The sequence below is a fragment of the Coregonus lavaretus genome (genome assembly GCF_964263955.1).
Source record: "Coregonus lavaretus genome assembly, chromosome: 20".
Taxonomy (NCBI): Eukaryota; Metazoa; Chordata; class Actinopteri; order Salmoniformes; family Salmonidae; genus Coregonus; species Coregonus lavaretus.
In genome coordinates, this window is record NC_140007.1 from 19,678,768 (window position 1) to 19,699,297 (window position 20,530).

Below are 20,530 nucleotides of genomic sequence, written 5' to 3' on the forward strand. Positions count from 1 at the left end.
CTGTCTCATCAGCCCAGCCAGGCAATTTATAAACTTGATCTCCACTCTAAAAAGCATCTAAACATTATCTCCCATTTCTTTTAGCTAGCATTTGATTTTCAAAAGCTGAGTTTTGTATAAACCTAGTTGTCTATCTCTCCGACATTTGCAACATTGTTTCAATATTGAAATTTGATCTCCAGCTGTCCCATAGTAATGGATGTGCCAGGAGTCAGGACGAGACAGACAGGCAGGCAGGCAGGCAGGCAGCTTTTCTCAGCCAGTCAAAATCATGAATCAGCTGGCATCATGGTTATGGATATATACAAAGAAATGTCAATAGAACACAGGTAAAACTAAACGAAATGCAAGTAGTTTGCTGTGTTTCCAGCTTCAGTTTGAAGTGATTGTGTTAGCTGTGTTGTTGGCTAGCTCCTCTGAACAACAGTTTCCTGACGACAGAGCACATTTTCTATGCCAGGCAAAATCGTGCTTCATTAGCTCATTGTTATGGATGTATCCAAATAAATGTCACTAGAAAACTGCTTAAACAAACGCAACTACCTTGCTGTTATTCTGGCTGCACTGTTTGACGTGACTGTAAATTAGCCGTAGTTGGCTAGCTAGAAGGCAAGGGATAAGAACGTTGCCAGCCAGTATGGCAATGAAACATTTACAACGAACGACTGAACGACTGGGTTGCGTCTCTGGCAACTGAACCGATAGAACGAACAACCAGCCGGCTTGGGTAGCAATCCTAGATTTGTGTGGGGACTATATCTTGTGGAAGGATGAAATAGTATGAATAAATTAATCAAAATAACGTTTTTAATGAACATACACTACCAGACAAAAGTTTGGACACACCTACTCATTCAAGGGTTTTTCTATATTGAAGGAGTTCCCACATATACTGCTTTTCCTTCACTCTGCGGTCCAACTCCCAAACCATCTCAATTGGGTTGAGGTCGGGGGATTGTGGAGGCCAGGTCATCTGATGCAGCACCCCCACACCATAACAGCTCCTCCTCCATGCTTTACGTTGGAAACTACACATGTGAAGATCATCCGTTCACCCACACGCGTCTCACAAAGACACGACGGTTTGAACCAAAAATATCAAATTTGGACTCCAGACCAAAGGACACATTTCCACCAGTCTAATGTCCATTGCTCGTGTTTCTTGGCCCAAGCAGGTCTCTTCTTCTTATTGGTGTCCTTTAGTAGTGGTTTCTTTGCAGCAATTCGACCATGAAGGCCTGATTCACACAGTCCCCTCTGAACAGTTGATGTTGAGATGTGTCTGTTACTTGAACTCTGTGAAGCATTTATTTGGGCTGCAATTTCTGAGGCTGGTAACTCTAATGAACTCTGCAGCAAGTGGTAACTCTGGGTCTTCCATTCCAGTGGTGGTCCTCATGAGAGCCAGTTTCATCATAGCGCTTGATGGTTTTTGCGACTGCACTTAAAGAAACTTTAAAAGTTATTGAAATGTTCCGTATTGACTGACCTTCATGTCTTAAATTAATGATGGGCTGTCATTTCTCTTTGCTTATTTGAGCTGTTCTTGCCATAATATGGACTTGGTCTTTTACCAAATAGGGCTATCTTCTGTATACCCCCCCTAACCAATTAAGTTCTTGCATATGAACATAGATGTAACCCTATCTCCGTGTTCATTGATTAACTAGGTTGATCTTATAGTTCACTGAATCTGAATAAATGTAACTGTAGTCTACTGTGAAATCATCAACATATCCAAATTAATTATCCAACCCAAATTTAGAATGACAATGCTTAGTGATTCACATGGTCTTATCACTCAAAGTTAAAAACCCTCAACTTAGCACATATCACCACTCTCAGAATGTACACTTATATTACATACAATATAACAATCCAGAATTCTAGTATTACTTTCCTCATCATGAGAATAACTACAGATCATTATCACAATGCATTCTTAATCCCAATTATTATAAATTTAGCAGTATCGACAGAGCTGACCAACCCTTCCTTCCCCGTCACTCAATCTTCTGGCGTCTCTTCATTATGTTCTTCAGACAGCTTCATAGTTCAACTTGGATTGCCCATGACAATGTTCCAATTTCAATGTCTCATCCGAGTCACCACCATCTCTACCCCCATTCTGTCTTGTCCATTTGCCAACCAGTATACCAACAACATGAGAAATGTTGTATTTGAACAGATCACTCTCCATTCTCACTCCTCGTGGACTCCTGTCCCACTCCCCAGGGAAAAGCATGAGAGAAAAGCATTTGATAGCTTCGATTGGATGTTGTACACCGGTTGCAGGTAGGAGTGGTGCTGGACAGGACCATATGCCTTTGTTGCTCATCTTCAGCCGGGGAAATGGGTTTTGAGTTTCACACCATTCTAGGCTGAATTATCCAAGCTATGCATCAAGACACAATCTGTAGTAACCTCGACATAGGACAGATCATAACAGTTTAGTTGAGTTCATTTCTAATCCACGAAATCCATATAAGCATTGACTATATGACAAATAATTATGTTTTACCAATTATTCTTAAAACCAATGTCTAATATACTCCCCTTATCAATCTGTCAATTACACCGCAGAGTCACAGGATCAGGAATCTTTTACCACCACAAAGTCTCCTGGGCGCAGAAAATGCCCAGATTATCCTGCTAGGTCGGGCAGAGAAGCCTTCACCCATGAAGAAAGTCTTAAGAACATTGTTAGGTGAGACACAGTATGCTACTATACCATGTCTTCTCATCAGTCAGGAGAAGCCCTGAGATTAGGAAGGGCACATTCTTGCAGCTTGTTGCACTATACTAGTTTCATAGACACAGACCCCCTTTGTACTTTGTCTCTGGCCACTAATACATTTGCACATAACATATTCCATCTAACGCATAACACATTAATTACTAATGCTCATATTCTTAATACAATTTCCATATTTACCAAAAGGCCCTAGGCGACCAGTAATTCCCCCCTTTGGACACATGACTCACATCGTGATTCATGCGTTCAAAAAACAACAACAGCATTGCCTGTTAAACCAAAATAAAAAATGAAATTAAAATGACAACCCTTGATAATATCTTAACTTAATTTTATCCCCTAAGGTAATTCAAGGAATAGTAAAATGTACTATCGACACGTGTCCCTCATTCAGGACTAGCTCTCTCTCTCTCTGTCCTTTTCATGGTCTGAATCATATATACTACTATTGCAAAATTATAAATGTCTTCATAATTATCAGTATTACAAAAGACCCTCAACTCGGTATAAGAAATTACCTTAAATTCATCATCCTATGTCTCTAAGTTTTACAGTGTGGCTGATCACATCACTAGAAAGTCAGGACAGAGGTCAGAGGTCATTCAAACCCTTCAAATAAGTGTTTCATTCTATAGTATACTAATCATTTAACAACAGTCAAAACATTTAATACATTTCGTATCCCAAGTGTACAATCAGTCCTTAGTACAGTTCTTTTCAAAATAAATCACATATGTTTAATTAAAAGTCACTCAGAAAATAAAACTTCAAAAAAGTGTGTGTCCCTTGAAGATTTAACTAACTGCTCCCCCAGCCCACAGACTCGGGAATCTTCCCACAGAGAGATAATTAAACCCCCATTATCCTGGAACAGAAAGTTAACATGTTGTTAACATTCAGTTATTATCATCAATCCCAAAATAGTAATTACACACAAAACATGATGCAGATAATTCCACTGTACTACCTCATGTCAATAATCGTTTGTTTCAATCTAATTCCTTGTGACTACTTCATATTAAGATGACATAAAATCTCTTACAAGATGAAAACCACTCAATGTTCTCTGAGTTTGCAATGAGCATCCCTAATTGATTACCATTTAGACCCCACTGTCCATAATTCACACAAGGATTATTCAACCCCAAAATCATCTCCATTTGATCCCATATCAAATTATTATGGTAACTTTACTGGATCAATGAAATAGGAAATAACTGTTTCGCCTTTTACCCCTTTAAATGTAATATTTTAGTCATTCGCAAATATAATCAATTTCTCAGCGGAAAGAACCATTGATATTTAATCCCAGGCATCTATTGAAAATCGTTTGAGATGTTGTCTCCTATGACTCCCTTAACATACAGTGGGGAGAACAAGTATTTGATACACTGCCGATTTTGCAGGTTTTCCTACTTAAAAATCATACCTCTACATGCTTTGTAAGTAATTAATTTGCATTTTATTGCATGACATAAGTATTTGATACATCAGAAAAGCAGAGCTTAATATTTGGTACAGAAACCTTTGTTTGCAATTACAGAGATCATACGTTTCCTGTAGGTCTTGACCAGGTTTGCACACACTGCAGCAGGGATTTTGGCCCACTCCTCCATACAGACCTTCTCCAGATCCTTCAGGTTTCGGGGCTGTCGCTGGGCAATACGGACTTTCAGCTCCCTCCAAAGATGTTCTATTGGGTTCAGGTCTGGAGACTGGCTAGGCCACTCCAGGACCTTGAGATGCTTCTTACGGAGCCACTCCTTAGTTGCCCTGGCTGTGTGTTTCGGGTCGTTGTCATGCTGGAAGAACCAGCCACGACCCATCTTCAATGCTCTTACTGAGGGAAGGAGTTTGTTGGCCAAGATCTCGCGATACATGGCCCCATCCATCCTCCCCTCAATACGGTGCAGTTGTCCTGTCCCCTTTGCAGAAAAGCATCCCCAAAGAATGATGTTTCCACCTCCATGCTTCACGGTTGGGATGGTGTTCTTGGAGTTGTACTCATCCTTCTTCTTCCTCCAAACACGGCGAGTGGAGTTTAGACCAAAAAGCTATATTTTTGTCTCATCAGACCACATGACCTTCTCCCATTCCTCCTCTGGATCATCCAGATGGTCATTGGCAAACTTCAGACGGGCCTGGACATGCGCTGGCTTGAGCAGGGGGACCTTGCGTACGCTGCAGGATTTTAATCCATGACGGCGTAGTGTGTTACTAATGGTTTTCTTTGAGACTGTGGTCCTAGCTCTCTTCAGGTCATTGACCAGGTCCTGCCGTGTAGTTCTGGGCTGATCCCTCACCTTCCTCATGATCATTGATGCCCCACGAGGTGAGATCTTGCATGGAGCCCCAGACCGAGGGTGATTGACCGTCATCTTGAACTTCTTCCATTTTCTAATAATTGCGCCAACAATTGTTGCCTTCTCACCAAGCTGCTTGCTTATTGTCCTGTAGCCCATCCCAGCCTTGTGCAGGTCTACAATTTTATCCCTGATGTCCTTACACAGCTCTCTGGTCTTGGCCATTGTGGAGAGGTTGGAGTCTGTTTGATTGAGTGTGTGGACAGGTGTCTTTTATACAGGTACCGAGTTCAAACAGGTGCAGTTAATACAGGTAATAACTGGAGAACAGGTGAGCTTCTTAAAGAAAAACGAACAGGTCTGTGAGAGCAGGAATTCTTACTGGTTGGTAGGTGATCAAATACTTATGTCATGCAATAAAATGCAAATGTATTACTTAAAAATCATACAATGTGATTTTATGGATTTTTGTTTTAGATTCCGCCTTTCACAGTTGAAGTGTACCTATGATAAAAATTGCAGACCTCTACATGCTTTGTAAGTAGGAAAACCTGCAAAATCGGCAGTGTATCAAATACTTGTTCTCCACACTGTACATACTATAGGGTACTTCCACCAGTCCTGGAAGAAAAAATCCTACTCAAAACACATCAGATAATACCATGTTTCATTAAGTTGACTAGACACCTTCTAAATTAAACAAACCCATACCCCTTTCCGGTAATCTAATCATCGCAACCTGTTGCATTGATTTATTAAAAATATAAACCTGTTGATTAACAACTCTAGAACCTTCAAAAAATGGGTACTTCCCCATCATTATAATAGTAAAAACAAACTGTAATTCCCTTTAACATATTGCATCAACAGAACCCTTAAATTTACACCATGTAGCAATTGCTGACATGCGGCGTGATACAAAATTTGACTATATTTTAAACATAATTTGTGTTCTCGCATATACATACCCCTAATTTAATGTGAGCTAATATATTTTCTCCTTGATACTCACAAAGGCAATCAAGCTCCCAAGCTAACTGGCTAAAGATGGCTAGCTTGCTAGCTACTCTACAAACATACCACTCCACTCACCCTAGCGGATCTTGCTAGGCTTTGAAATTCATGTTATCACGTAAGATCATGGACACAGTTCTATCGCAATTGTCAATCCGCTGTTATTAGAAGTCAGTACATCTAGATAACTGTACCTTCTGATTAGGCTACAGGTAATACAACAAACATCTACTGTTTTTGGATGATCATACATTTAATTGATATCCATAGTATAAATATTCAATCTAGTGATTGACATTAAGTCCCCATTCTCAGTAGTTTAAGCTAGCACCATTAGGCAACGCAAAAAATGACTACCTCGAAATCGTCTCGCTATTCCTGTGCAAACAATCTGCTAAATCGGCCATTCTACATCACAAAACAAACACTGGCTGCAGTATCTGTCTAAGCAACACATACCCACATTTAAATGACAATCAGAACCCCACATTTTAGTCTATGCCATTGACCCAATGCTATTGAAATGACAAAGAAATCCCGCAAATAGCCCAATTACAATGGTTTGTCGTCTTAACGTCTGATTGTCGTAGAAATATTTGACTCAAAAATAGTCAACTAAAAAATATCTCTCAAGAGACTGGAGCTTGTGAATCCAGAAATTAGACTTTATTATTTGCGTAACAAAGCCGAGCCACTCCATGGAACGGCTGTCTCTCTTTGGCTCAGAGATCTCTTTTATACACACACAAATGCACAGTCATGTATTCATAGCTTACAAAGCTACTCCCCTTAAGATCATTGATTATCATCTTTAACTGCCACGCCACTATTATCTTTGAAAGTCCAATAACACATGTTGTTTACTCCAAAAGGCCATGGACGCTTTTGCCTCTTTTCCATTTTAGTCATTTAGCAGACGCTCTTATCCAGAGCGACTTACAGTTAGTGAATACATATCTTTTTATAGTGGCCCCCCGTGGGAATCGAACCCACAACCCTGGCGTTGCAAACGCCATGCTCTATCAACTGAGCTACATCCCTGCCGGCCATTCCCTCCCCTACCCTGGGCCAATTGTGCGCCGCCCATGAGTCTCCCGGTCGCGGCCGGCTGTGACAGAGCCTGGATTCGAACCAGGATCTCTAGTGGCACAGTTAGCACTGAGATGCAGTGCCTTAGACCACTGCGCCACTCAGGCATGGCTCAGACACTTTTAAAAATAAAATACATACATTCATCAAAGCATGTTTACACACTATATTGGCTATATTCCTTATTTAGACATGCATCTAGAATTTACAGTGCGGGTGATCAGGTTACACTATAAAGCCAGGACAGATTTCAGAGGTCATTACAATCATTCAATTAATTGTTTTATCCAATAGTATACTACTCTTAACAACCATCAAGACATTTAATAAATGTTGTATCCCGAGTGTACAGTAAGTCCTTAGTACAGCTCTTTTCAAAATAAATCACACATATTTACTTATCCCTCAGTAATGAAAACCCAAATTACATGTGTATGCCCCTTTAAGATATTTCACTTCCATCCCGTCAAAAAAACAAACAAAATAGAAATAAAAATCCTATACAGCTAACATTTCATACTAAGTAGTTTGTTTGTGGTTATTCGAACACCATATAGTAAAACAATAAACAAACAAAAAATGGCCAGGCCTTATTTATAGTCTCAGAAAATATTTCAAAGAAAAAAAGAATCACTCCCCCCTTTTTCCTGGAAGAAAAAGTACACATTTAGTTAGTTTTCATTCTGATACCTCTTAATCAGTCCACACAATCTACATTTGAAATTCTCACTCTCTTGCCACATCTCCTGATCCCTCCTTTCAGACAACCCTCAAGACATCACTTGTGACTGCTCCCTTCTCCGGTGAATTCCACAATTCAGCGCACATAAAACGAAATAAAATCCCATAAGACTTAAACCCATAGGCTTTTCCTTAGCCGCACTGCTACCACTCCATCACCCCCAACATGCTTCGTTACCTCGAAAACTCAAATATGCTATCCCTTGCCTCGTTTGTTGTACTTTCCCATATGCCTGTGGCCCTAGCAGAGCAAGGGAAACAAATACTTCAAGGTCTCAGAGCGAGTGACGTCACCGATTGAAATGTCACTAGCGCGCACCGCTAACTAGCTGGCCATTTCACACCGGTTACACTCACCCCCCTTTTTGACCTCCTCCTTTTCTGCAGCAACCAGTGATCCGGGTCAACAGCTTCAATGTAACAGTGTTGCTTCCGTCCCTCTCCTCACCCCTACCTGGGCTCGAACCAGGGACCCTCTGCACACATCGACAACAGTCACCCTCGAAGCACCGTTACCCGTCGCTCCACAAAAGCCGCGGCCCTTCTATCAAAATAGTTTACTAATGTGATGATGGTTTCCCCATTACCTTCTGTGGACATACCCCTTCCTTAACTATTATTAGTCCCTCTGATCTGCATTTAATCTGCCCCCCTATTCTACACAGTGTATCTCTTTCTACTAAATTAACTGGAATTTGTTCTGACACTAATATATGTACACGTAACTTTTTCCTGCTTTTTATTCTCCTGGAACTGTCATATATATTAGCTGTGTTTGTCATGAAAATTCTATTGTCTGTGCATCTTTGCCTGACATGGGGTTGGTGAGAGGCATAATTTGGATTTACACGTGAGTAAATTGCTCCAGTATCTATCATCATTGGGGTGCCTCTATTCTTCACCTGAACCTTTAGCATAGGTTCTTCATCAGCTTGCATAGTTACTGCCACTAGCTAACCCTCCCCTTTAGGATTCTCTGGGCCCCCCTAATATCCATTATTTTTCTGGGTTTTTTATTGTCCTTCTGTGTCATAAATTTGCTTTTTACAGATAATAATAATATGCCATTTAGCAAACGCTTTTATCCAAAGCGACTTACATGTGTGCATACATTTTTGTATATGGGTGGTCCTGGGGATCGAACCCACTATCCTGGCGTTACAAGCGCCGTGTTCTACCAACTGAGCTACAGAGGACCACAGATGAGCGTATAGTGCCCTTTTCTGATATTGTTATAATTGTAGCCTATTGCATTACTTTACTTTAAAATATAAGTTTGTTTATTCAACAAATCTAGAACCCACTATAAATTGGTGCTATTCCCTCAGCATAATAGCCAAAGCTCCTTGCATCCCCTGGTTCACGTAACAAAAATAAATTATCATTCTAGAATTCACCAACTATTCGCATACATCACTGGTGTCACGCAAACTATAGAATAAAGTAATAACAATTAGAATTATGTCAAATAAAGGTTTTCCATCCAACTATTCAAACTTGCTTCAAATATCTCTTTCAGCTCGATACAGTCAAGCAAGTACGACTCTCTTTTACCCGAGAACTAGATCATGGCATTAGTAAAGTCTATTCACAACTCAACAATAACTAATAGTATATTTATATTCATATTATTAAAAGACCTTACTTTCATTCCAGTCTACCTAAACAATTCAAATTATGGCCATAACTCTATCGCAATTGCCAGTCAGCTATTCAAATGTATGTAACTGTCCTTTCTGATTAGACTATAGTCACTCCTCCTTCTTTCCCGTTGAATAAGTGAGTCCTTCAGTCTGAAAAGACGCAGGCTGCTAAATCGTCCAGTCTTATCCTGACTGTTCCTTCAATCTAAACAACCCACAACCATAGCTGAACTATACTTAGAAAACCTAGACTCTAATCAGAGATGCAGAATCTATGCTTTAATGAAATGACAAGTTAATCCTCCTTTATTCCAATGATAATGGTCAGTAGTTTTAGTATCTGGCACATACCACACTTTATCAGAAAATAGCTTTGAAGGACGCAGATCTCACACGCTCAACGTAAACAACTTAACAGTCAACGAGTCAAACCCCACATTCATTGATTTGGAAACAGATCTAACGACCTAACCAAATGAATTATATTTTCCCCTAATATACTAAAATTCCTTGACTATATCACCTCTGCTTCTGAAATAATACATAATTTATTATAATGCTTAATTCTACCACATGCCCTATGTACTTTCTCCCATTTCCACGTACGTCTACGTGTTTGGGCGTGCAAGTCAACACCTATAATTTTATCCAATCCCTCGTATTAAATTACACTGACATAAAATTCATTCTATTCGAATATACAGTGGGGAAAAAAAGTATATAGTCAGCCACCAATTGTGCAAGTTCTCCCACTTAAAAAGATGAAAGAGGCCTGTAATTTTCATCATAGGTACACGTCAACTATGACAGACAAATTGAGATTTTTTTTCTCCAGAAAATCACAATGTAGGATTTTTAATGAATTTATTTGCAAATTATGGTGGAAAATAAGAATTTGGTCACCTACAAACAAGCAAGATTTCTGGCTCTCACAGACCTGTAACTTCTTCTTTAAGAGGCTCCTCTGTCCTCCACTCGTTACCTGTATTAATGGCACCTGTTTGAACTTGTTATCAGTATAAAAGACACCTGTCCACAACCTCAAACACTCACACTCCAAACTCCACTATGGCCAAGACCAAAGAGCTGTCAAAGGACACCAGAAACAAAGTTGTAGACCTGCACCAGGCTGGGAAGACTGAATCTGCAATAGGTAAGCAGCTTGGTTTGAAGAAATCAACTGTGGGAGCAATTATTAGGAAATGGAAGACATACAAGACCACTGATAATCTCCCTCGATCTGGGTCTCCACGCAAGATCTCACCCCGTGGGGTCAAAATGATCACAAGAATGGTGAGCAAAAATCCCAGAACAGGGGGGATGACCTGCAGAGAGCTGGGACCAAAGTAACAAAGCCTACCATCAGTAACACACTACGCCGCCAGGGACTCAAATCCTGCAGTGCCAGACGTGTCCCCCTGCTTAAGCCAGTACATGTCCAGGCCCGTCTGAAGTTTGCTAGAGTGCATTTGGATGATCCAGAAGAGGATTGGGAGAATGTCATATGGTCAGATGAAACTAAAATATAACTTTTTGGTAAAAACTCAACTCGTCGTGTTTGGAGGACAAAGAATGCTGAGTTGCATCCAAAGAACACCATACCTACTGTGAAGCATGGGGGTGGAAACATCATGCTTTGGGGCTGTTTTTCTGCAAAGGGACCAGGACGACTGATCCGTTTAAAGGAAAGAATGAATGGGGCCATGTATCGTGAGATTTTGAGTGAAAACCTCCTTCCATCAGCAAGGGCATTGAAGATGAAACGTGGCTGGGTCTTTCAGCATGACAATGATCCCAAACACACCGCCCGGGCAACGAAGGAGTGGCTTCGTAAGAAGCATTTCAAAGTCCTGGAGTGGCCTAGCCAGTCTCCAGATCTCAACCCCATAGAAAATCTTTGGAGGGAGTTGAAAGTCCGTGTTGTCCAGCGACAGCCCCAAAACATCACTGCTCTAGAGGAGATCTGCATGGAGGAATGGGCCAAAATACCAGCAACAGTGTGTGAAAACCTTGTGAAGACTTACAGAAAACGTTTGACCTGTGTCATTGCCAACAAAGGGTATATAACAAAGTATTGAGAAACTTTTGTTATTGACCAAATACTTATTTTCCACCATAATTTGCAAATAAATTCATAAAAAATCCTACAATGTGATTTTCTGGAGAAAAAAATTCTCAGTTTGTCTGTCATAGTTGACGTGTACCTATGATGAAAATTACAGGCCTCTCTCATCTTTTTAAGTGGGAGAACTTGCACAATTGGTGGCTGACTAAATACTTTTTTCCCCCCACAGTATTCATATCTACCAAACCATTCATGTTTCTAATGATTCTTTATTGCCACAAATCAGTTCATCACAATCTAGTCTCAGCGGAACGAACAACAAATTACCCAAATCCTTCCCCTCAGTCATAGAATCCTCCCAGAATCGTATATGTTGGTTACAGATCTTATGAAATTCTATGACAGGCATTGTTGTACGAAACTCCAAGATATATTTTACAAGAAAAGCGTATTATTCCAACGTATATATAATAATCATATACACCTCTATATCTCATCATTCAAACTTCAGAGTGCGACTCATTTACACCATTTATACCACTCTCATTCCATATTTATACAATGTTGTTCTCAAACGCGCTTAATTACTATTTGTATAACCTACAGGAATATTTTATTCTATCAAAGGGCCCAAATTTGGAATGTTAACCCTATCCCAGTTATTATTTTACTGTAGTCAATTTATCATAATACTACATCACCTCTAAAGTTTCTAAATATAATGTCAGAAACATACCCTAAAAGATTGATCAAAATATAATGCATAGACGTCATATGATCACACCGGTACACGTGACCTGTTCCTCCAACAGGATTTATTTTACCCCTCCTGGTAACGTGAATTTTCTACACTCAGTTGGTCAATGAATATCCACACACCATTTATTATTCTCTTTCCTAATGTGAGATTGGGCACGCCCTTTCTCCATCAGACAGAAGCTTCAAATGACCTCAAATATATTTCCTTTCCTTACAGAAAGGCTATTTACTTGCAAGATGTCTTATTATTCTCACTCACACAGATGAGCAGCCACTTGTGCCCAAATTAATCAGACAGTTTAATGACTCACAGTAGCCCAAGCAAACCACTCATCCACATGATCAGACCTACTCTATTTAACACTTTCTCTATATTTTGAAGCCTTAGTGACTGTTTAACCCGTTCACCTACTCAGGGTGACCGGTGTTAACTCCAATTTATGTCACCTACTCAGGATGACCTATCTTTTACCTGATCGACCCTTTCTGATTCACTTCCCCGACACAAGAAAGACAATTTCTATTTATTTAGCCCCCTAGGTGATACACTTCCTCGACACACCTGGACTTTTACTACGCTTTCCTAAGCGACCTGTAAATTCTTCCCTTCTTCTCTGATTCGCTTCCTCAACACAGAAAATAAGCAGTATTGCATACATACATTCATCAAAGCATGTGTACACACTGTATTGGCTATATTCCTTATTTAGACATGCATCTGGATATATAAAATGTCAATCATGTTTACTATATTTTATCTTTGACATTTCCCAACATTTTCCTTAATGATACATAAAATATTACCATATGATCCATAATGAAATTCCTTCACTTCATCACCTTAGCTCCGGAATGATACTTAGTTTAATGGAAACCCTAAATTGGCTTTGTACAATGTTATAAGTTACGTCTATAATTTCCAGTCCTAATGGACAGTTTATTTCTTAAACCTTATCTCTATCAAATGATCCATCAACGGCACCAACTCCGAAAACTTTTATTTATTATTTCCCACCACTGACGTATGTCTACGTTTGGGTGAGCAAGATAATATATAAATATTATTCTAATTATTACTTTATCAAATCCCTAGTAATCGATTACACACACATAAAATTAATCATATTTTCATATATTCACATAATCCATATAGAACGTTAGAAATCCTTAGGTACTCACATCAACCAATCCCTTCGTGTTTTTATCGATTCTCAATCGACACAAATCAGCTTCTTCAAACATACTCCCAGCGGAACCAAAAAACCAACAACTTTAATTTCCCGGACACTGACCTTCCTGTCATGGGATCCTCAACGCCTCCCAGAAAATATAGACTTTCCGCTGCTCTCTAAAATAACATCACGCTCTCAATACCACTCCTTGATATACTATGATGGGCATTGATGTACGGAACCACAAGATAACGTTATATCAAAGCTTATTATCCAAATCTCGATACCCATTTCTATCTTTTATTATCCAACCTTCAGATTAATACATATTTCCATATTCACACCACTATTTCCAAACACACTTAATCAATATTTGTATAACCTGCAGGAATATTACTTCTATAAAAAGGGGCCAAACTTGGAATGTCAATTCCATACCATTAACATTTTACAATAACTGATTTTAGGATTACATATTTCATTAGCCTGACTTCCAAAATATTCTATAAATAACCAATCATATATGTTGCTATCATCGTCACAGTTGTCCTCTGTACTATAAGCTGGAGGCTGAATAGAGTTCGCTAACTACGGATAAATTCCTTTCATATTGTCAGATCCTTTTATAGCCCATGTGTTCTGACTCTTTTCAGAAGGTAGATTATGTTGTTCCATTGCCAAATTACGTAATTTCTTAACTGACTTTTCCTCCTTCCTAATTAAATGTACAGGCCATTATGCACTCATTAAATACCATGCTTTATACACATCTTTCATATAATCTAAATCCCATTTCGGGTTGCTTACGGCTGTATTGTCAATGATATACTTTCACGCTACCTGTAATTTATCCCTTTCAAAACAACTATCTTGAGGATACTCATTATCTGTCCATGCTGATAAATCACTAAGATATGGTTCCACATATAAAAACCCTAATTTAATTAACATCCATTTGCTCAGTGTCTGATTTTCGATACATTTAAAAGAGATATGTTTTTGATGCGGATTTGTCTGCAACAATTTCGTCATTACCTTTCGTTCCCTTCGAGGTAAATCTAGCTCTGATTTATTCTTAATTGTCACTGTCTTGCCAGATACCGGTCTACTGAGTTGGCTCCCCATTGTTTTGTATTATTAGTTCATACAATATTCGTAATTAAATATTTGAATCAAATCCCCACCTTTATCTTTTTTGTTTGTTTTGTAGTTGCTGTATTAGTTATGGTTTTCTCTCTCGCCCGTCTTGAGTAATTCACAAGGGACTAATTCTCCCTTCACCAAGGTCCTCTAACTCTTATAAACACCAAAGGACTCAAACCTGTAACAAAAGGACTCTAACCTTTAATAATAATATGCCATTTAGCAGACGCTTTTATCCAAAGCGACTTACAGTCATGCGTGCATACATTTTTACGTAAGGGTGGTCCCGGGAATCGAACCTACTACCCTGGCGTTACAAGCGCCATGCTCTACCAATTGAGCTACAAAGGACCACCCATAAGCTAACACTTCATGATGATTCTTACACACCAAAGGACTCAAACCTGACACTTTATCACACTTTATGATGATTCAACACACCAAAGGACTCAAACCTGACACTTTATCACACTTTATGATGATTCAACACACCAAAGGACTCAAACCTGACAACTCTATCACACTTTATGATGTCGTACACATTAAAAGACCCTACGCCCAATCTTTTTAAACCCACTCTCCTTCTCCTCTGTTGTTTTTACTCATTACTCTGAACACACCCTGTTTTGAATCATAGCACCATGTCATTGTCTAATTTGATATTTCTCCTTACATATGTTAACATACTCGAATACCACTCATCTATTCCCCTCAAAAAAATATTACATTTTAAACGTTCGATACAGCTCAGCTTTACCACAGATAAGCAGAATTTTACATAATCAAAAAAATGAAAGTCTGCTTACCCATCGGCTCGACCGTAAACTGTATCCTGTTTATTTAGACGCCAATCTGTTATGATGAGTTTCTCCGGTATCAAGTAATTCAGGATGCAAGAGAATTGTTAAACAATTAGATGGAGAGTTGATACATGTATTTAATATATGGTACCGGGTTCAACATGACAAGCTGCACGTGAGTGGCCTATTGTCATTTGAACTCCCCACCTGATTCAACATAGCAAGACATACTTGGGTTGCATCTCACTATTCGAATGATAGGCATACAAAATCTCAGTTTATATACTGCTTGGCAAGCTGATTCTATCCAACAGTTGCCAACCATTATTAGAATACACTCCCAACTACAATAGTATCACCCTATATGGTATCGTCTTGCACCCTAGTCAGGATATTCCATCATGTACTCCTTCTAAGATTAGCACCAGTGGCCCCCCATCCTTCCTGGCACGCATACCTTCTGGCACCCACCAGTGACAGAAATAAATGGAATGTCCTCCTCCTCAAAATCGTATGCAGCACGTAATATCAAAGACATTAACGAATCCTGTGTAAAACACGTCATATCATATTCCTTATCTCACAATCAGAGTTGCTATCCTTAGGAGGCCATCTAACTAGATCATGTAATACTGTATTAAAATCGCCACCCCATATTACTTTGGCCAACGGAAATTTAGACATAATTTGACTTATTTTCCTCTCAATATCTCTAAATAAAATACAGTTACTTGACTTGTTATTGGTAGCATAAGTATTCACAACAATTAATTGAATGTGGTTGGCATCTACCAATAGCATAATCCATCTCCCTGCATCATCTCCTTCATGACTCAGTATATGACCCTTAAAGTTGCCTTTTAAAATAGCGACACCTGCTGACCGATTGGTACCAAATGAAAGCCAAATATCATTCCCCCATTGACACTTCCAAAACGCAGTATCTGTGGAACAGGCATGAGTTTCTTTAATTAAATGAAAGTCGGCACTCTTACCCTTACAATACAAAAATAAAGATTTCCTTTTCAAAATATTACGGATTCCCCTGGCATTAATAGAAAACACTGAAATTGACATTTACTATCACAGTGACTAAATGAAGAATATGAAAGTTGTATAAGTTCAGATGAACCGGGTTCTCACAAAATGAAACGTTCTTACTAGTTGCAAATAAAAACAGTCCTTTGCACCACGCAGGTGGTAACGTTCGATCTATTGCAAATAACATCTGCACCATCCATTGGTAAAACGAATAGCCATCAAGCTAACATTAAGTGACAGTGCGAATTTCCTGCCATAAAAAAATAAAATAAAACTTGCCTCACACAATTAATGCTCTTTCCTCACAAAATAAAACGTTTTACCAGTTGCAAATAAAAATCAGTCCTGCCCCACTCCAGTAGCCATCAAGCTAGGCGTCAGCACAAATTTCCCTTCCATTAACAAAAGCCTTGGCTCCCGCGAAGTATGCACTTTTCCCCTCCTTCCTTGCTCTCTCAACCATCGGCCATAGACGATTCCGAGCTTCTTTATCAAATGCTGTCATGTCCTCCTTGAACCTCAGGTTGTTGTTCTTTAAATAGTCCTTTTTCTTTGCACTTTTCCATGTCAGATCCCTCGCAGTCCTGGAGATTAATCTCATGATCACTGGTCGCGGTGGCTGGTTGTTCTCCCAATCTCTCAGCCTACACAGGCGGTGCACCACATCCAGAGAACCTGCAACAACATTTCGCTCATCCTCCGGGACTATTGCCCTGCAAATGTCCTTCACTTTTGCATTGATGTTCTCGTCAGATCTTTCTGCGATTCCGTAAATTCGAAGATTCCATCTCTGACTGTACGGGTCAGTCTCGTTTACCTTTGACTCCATTTCAGTGAGTTTCTACTCCTGCTTTGCAACCTGAGTTTTCAATGTTGCGTTCTGCTGCTTCAGAGTATTTACTTCCTCAGCATTGAAATCAATGGCTTTCTTCAGGTTAACGATGCTGACAGTGTTCTTTTTCACCAAGTCCATGATGTCATCTGCGCTCTCGTTGTGAGGATGCGGATGATGTTGTCCTGTAGCTGACTCAGTGATGGTTCGCTTCTCAGCCTCTTTGGAAGTTGCTCCTTGGTTGGGGTATTCGGGTATGAATCACATTCACCCACCTTTTCTACACTGCAAGCATATGAATGAGTTTCAGCAATGCCTCTTTTCTCCTTGGAAGTCTCAACATCCATTATCTCAGCAACAGTTTGGTTATGTACTGACTCCATGCTGCTAGCTATGAATAGGCTGGACAATAGAACACGTCAAAATTCACCCAAGGCTGAAAAACAGCCAAAGAATGTTGGCTGAGCTGGAAAACTAGCGCGAGGCCATAGCAAATGAATCTAAACAAACTTTTGCAGAGCCTCTTCTGACTGGAGTGATGCTTAGAATTCCATTTCCCCTAAATGGCACCAAAAAATGTATACCTTTTTATTTTACCACTACAATCTGTTCTTAGGTCGAAACTGAAAAAGAACAACTCATGTAGAAAGTAAACATCCGCACCTCGATGGTGTCAACTGTGCTTACAGTGCTGTGAAAAAGTATTTGCCCCCTTTCTAATTTTCTCTACTTTTGCATATTTGTGATACTGAATGTTATCAGATCTTCAACCAAAACCTAATATTAGATAAAGGGAACATAAGTGAACAAATAACACAACAATTACATATTTATTTCATTTGTTTCATAAACAAAGTTATGCAACACCCAATTCCCCTGTGTGAAAAAGTAATTGCCCCCTTACACTCAATAACTGGTTGTGCCACCTTTAGCTGCAATGACTCCAACCAAATGCTTCCTGTAGTTGTTGATCAGTCTCTCATGTCGCTGTGGAGGAATTTTGGCCCACTCTTCCATGCAGAACTGCTTTAACTCAGTGACGTGTGGGTTTTCAAGCATGAACTGCTCGTTTCAAGTCCTGCCACAACATCTCAATTGGGATTAGGTCTGGACTTTGACTAGGCCATTCCAAAACATCAAATTTGTTGCTTTTTAGCAATTTTCATGTAGACTTGATTGTGTGTTTTGGATCATTGTCTTGCTGCATGACCCAGCTGCGCTGACATTCTCCTGTAGAATTCTCTGATACAGAGCAGAATTCATGGTTCCTTCTATTAAGGCAAGTCGTCCAGGTCCTGAGGCAGCAAAGCATCCCCAAACCATCACACCACCACCACCATGCTTGACCTTTGGTATGATGTTCTTACTGTGGAATGCAGTGTTTGGTTTTCGCCAGGCATAATGGGACCCATCTCGTCCAAAAAGTTGACTCAAGTTTGCCAAAAAGCACCTGGATGATCATCAAGACTCTTGGAAGAACGTTCTATGGACAGATGATTCAAAAGTATAACTTTTTGGACGACATTACTGCATCCATTTTTGGATCCATATCCATTTTTTTAAACGTATAAATTAATTATATCTACAGATAGATTCAGAAAATAATATAACTTATAAATGCCTCATGAGCTTAGTTGAACTGTCATTCTCTATCAGAACACAAAATACAAGCTTGTTTGTAAAAAAAAAAACGAACACTTTCTCCAGCCCCATCCCAGCTTTTTACCAAAACAATGTCGGGAGGCAACTTTGTTATTGTTTCAACTGCTGATTGGCGCTTTATGGGTTTTTGTATGGTGTTTTTGGTTTAAGGCTATATATGGACCATTGTTGCATTGTTCATTGTTATGCTGTAAATAGCTATTTTATGGTTGTAAGTGATAAAATGAACTAACAGTAATTACTACTTCAGTAAGGATTACTATACACTTATTCTGTGACATTTGTAGGTACTGCTAAATATTAATAGGCAGCATAAGACCACGAATGACATTAACTTTCCACTCTGTCAACGCAAGAGGAAGGACTGAAAAAGCATTTAACAGATTACTCTGAAGTAATATAATGATGATTAATGTTTATTATTACCTGTTTTTATGCTCATGTTTTGAAATTTTTTGAAAGGTCTTACTCAATTCAGCTATGGAGAGCGTGATCACACAGTCGTCCGGAGCAGTTGGTGTTCTCATGCATGGTTCAGTGTTCCTCATCTGGTAGGCTCGCGTCACTGGGCAGCTCGCGGCTAGGCTTCCCTTTGTAATCCGTGGTAGCAAGCTCTGCCAGATCCGACGAGCGTCAGAGCCGGTGTAGTAGGATTTGAACTTAGTCCTGCTTTGCCTGTTTGATGATTTGTCGGAGGGCGTAGTGGGATTTCTTATCAGCGTCTGGATTAAAATTGCGCTCCTTGAAAGCGGAAGCTCTAGCCTTTAGCTCAGTGCGGATGTTTCCTGTAATCTATAGCTTCTGGTTGGGAAATGTACGCACGGTCACTATTGGGACAAAGTCATCGATGCACTTATTAATGAAGCCGGTGACTGATGTGGTAAACTCCTCAATGCCATCGGATGAATCCCGGAACAAATTCCAGTCTGCGATAGCGAAACAGTCCTGTAGCTTAGCATCCACTTAATCTGACCACTTTTGAGTTTTTGCTTGTAAGCAGGAATCAGGAGGATAGAGTTATGGTAATTTGCCAAATGGAGCGTGAGGGAGAGCTTTGTATGCATTTATGTGTGTATGTAAGTAAAGGTATCTAGAGTTTTTTCTCGTCCAGTTTGTTGTCCAGTGTCCAGTACATTCACCAATAGAATGGAGGGTAGAGGTGGTTTATGTACTCACCAATGTAGTTTCGTCAGGGTGCCCGCAAGTTGGCCTCTTACGCCATTTTTTTATTTTCTGTTTCTCTGGGAATAGGGCCTAGCCCAGGGTGAGCAGTATGTCCTGCACCTCTGACTCGTTGAAGTAGAAATCATCATCGAAATCGAGGTTAGTGATCGCTGTTTTGATGTCCAGAAGCTATTTTCGGTCATAGCAGAAACATTATGCACCAAAAAAGTTAATATCAGCGCAACAAAAAACACACAAAATAGCAGAATTGGTCAGTAGCCTGTACAACGAATGCTATCCAATGCGGCGCCATTACTTATATGTTGAAGACTTTTGGCAAATTCAAT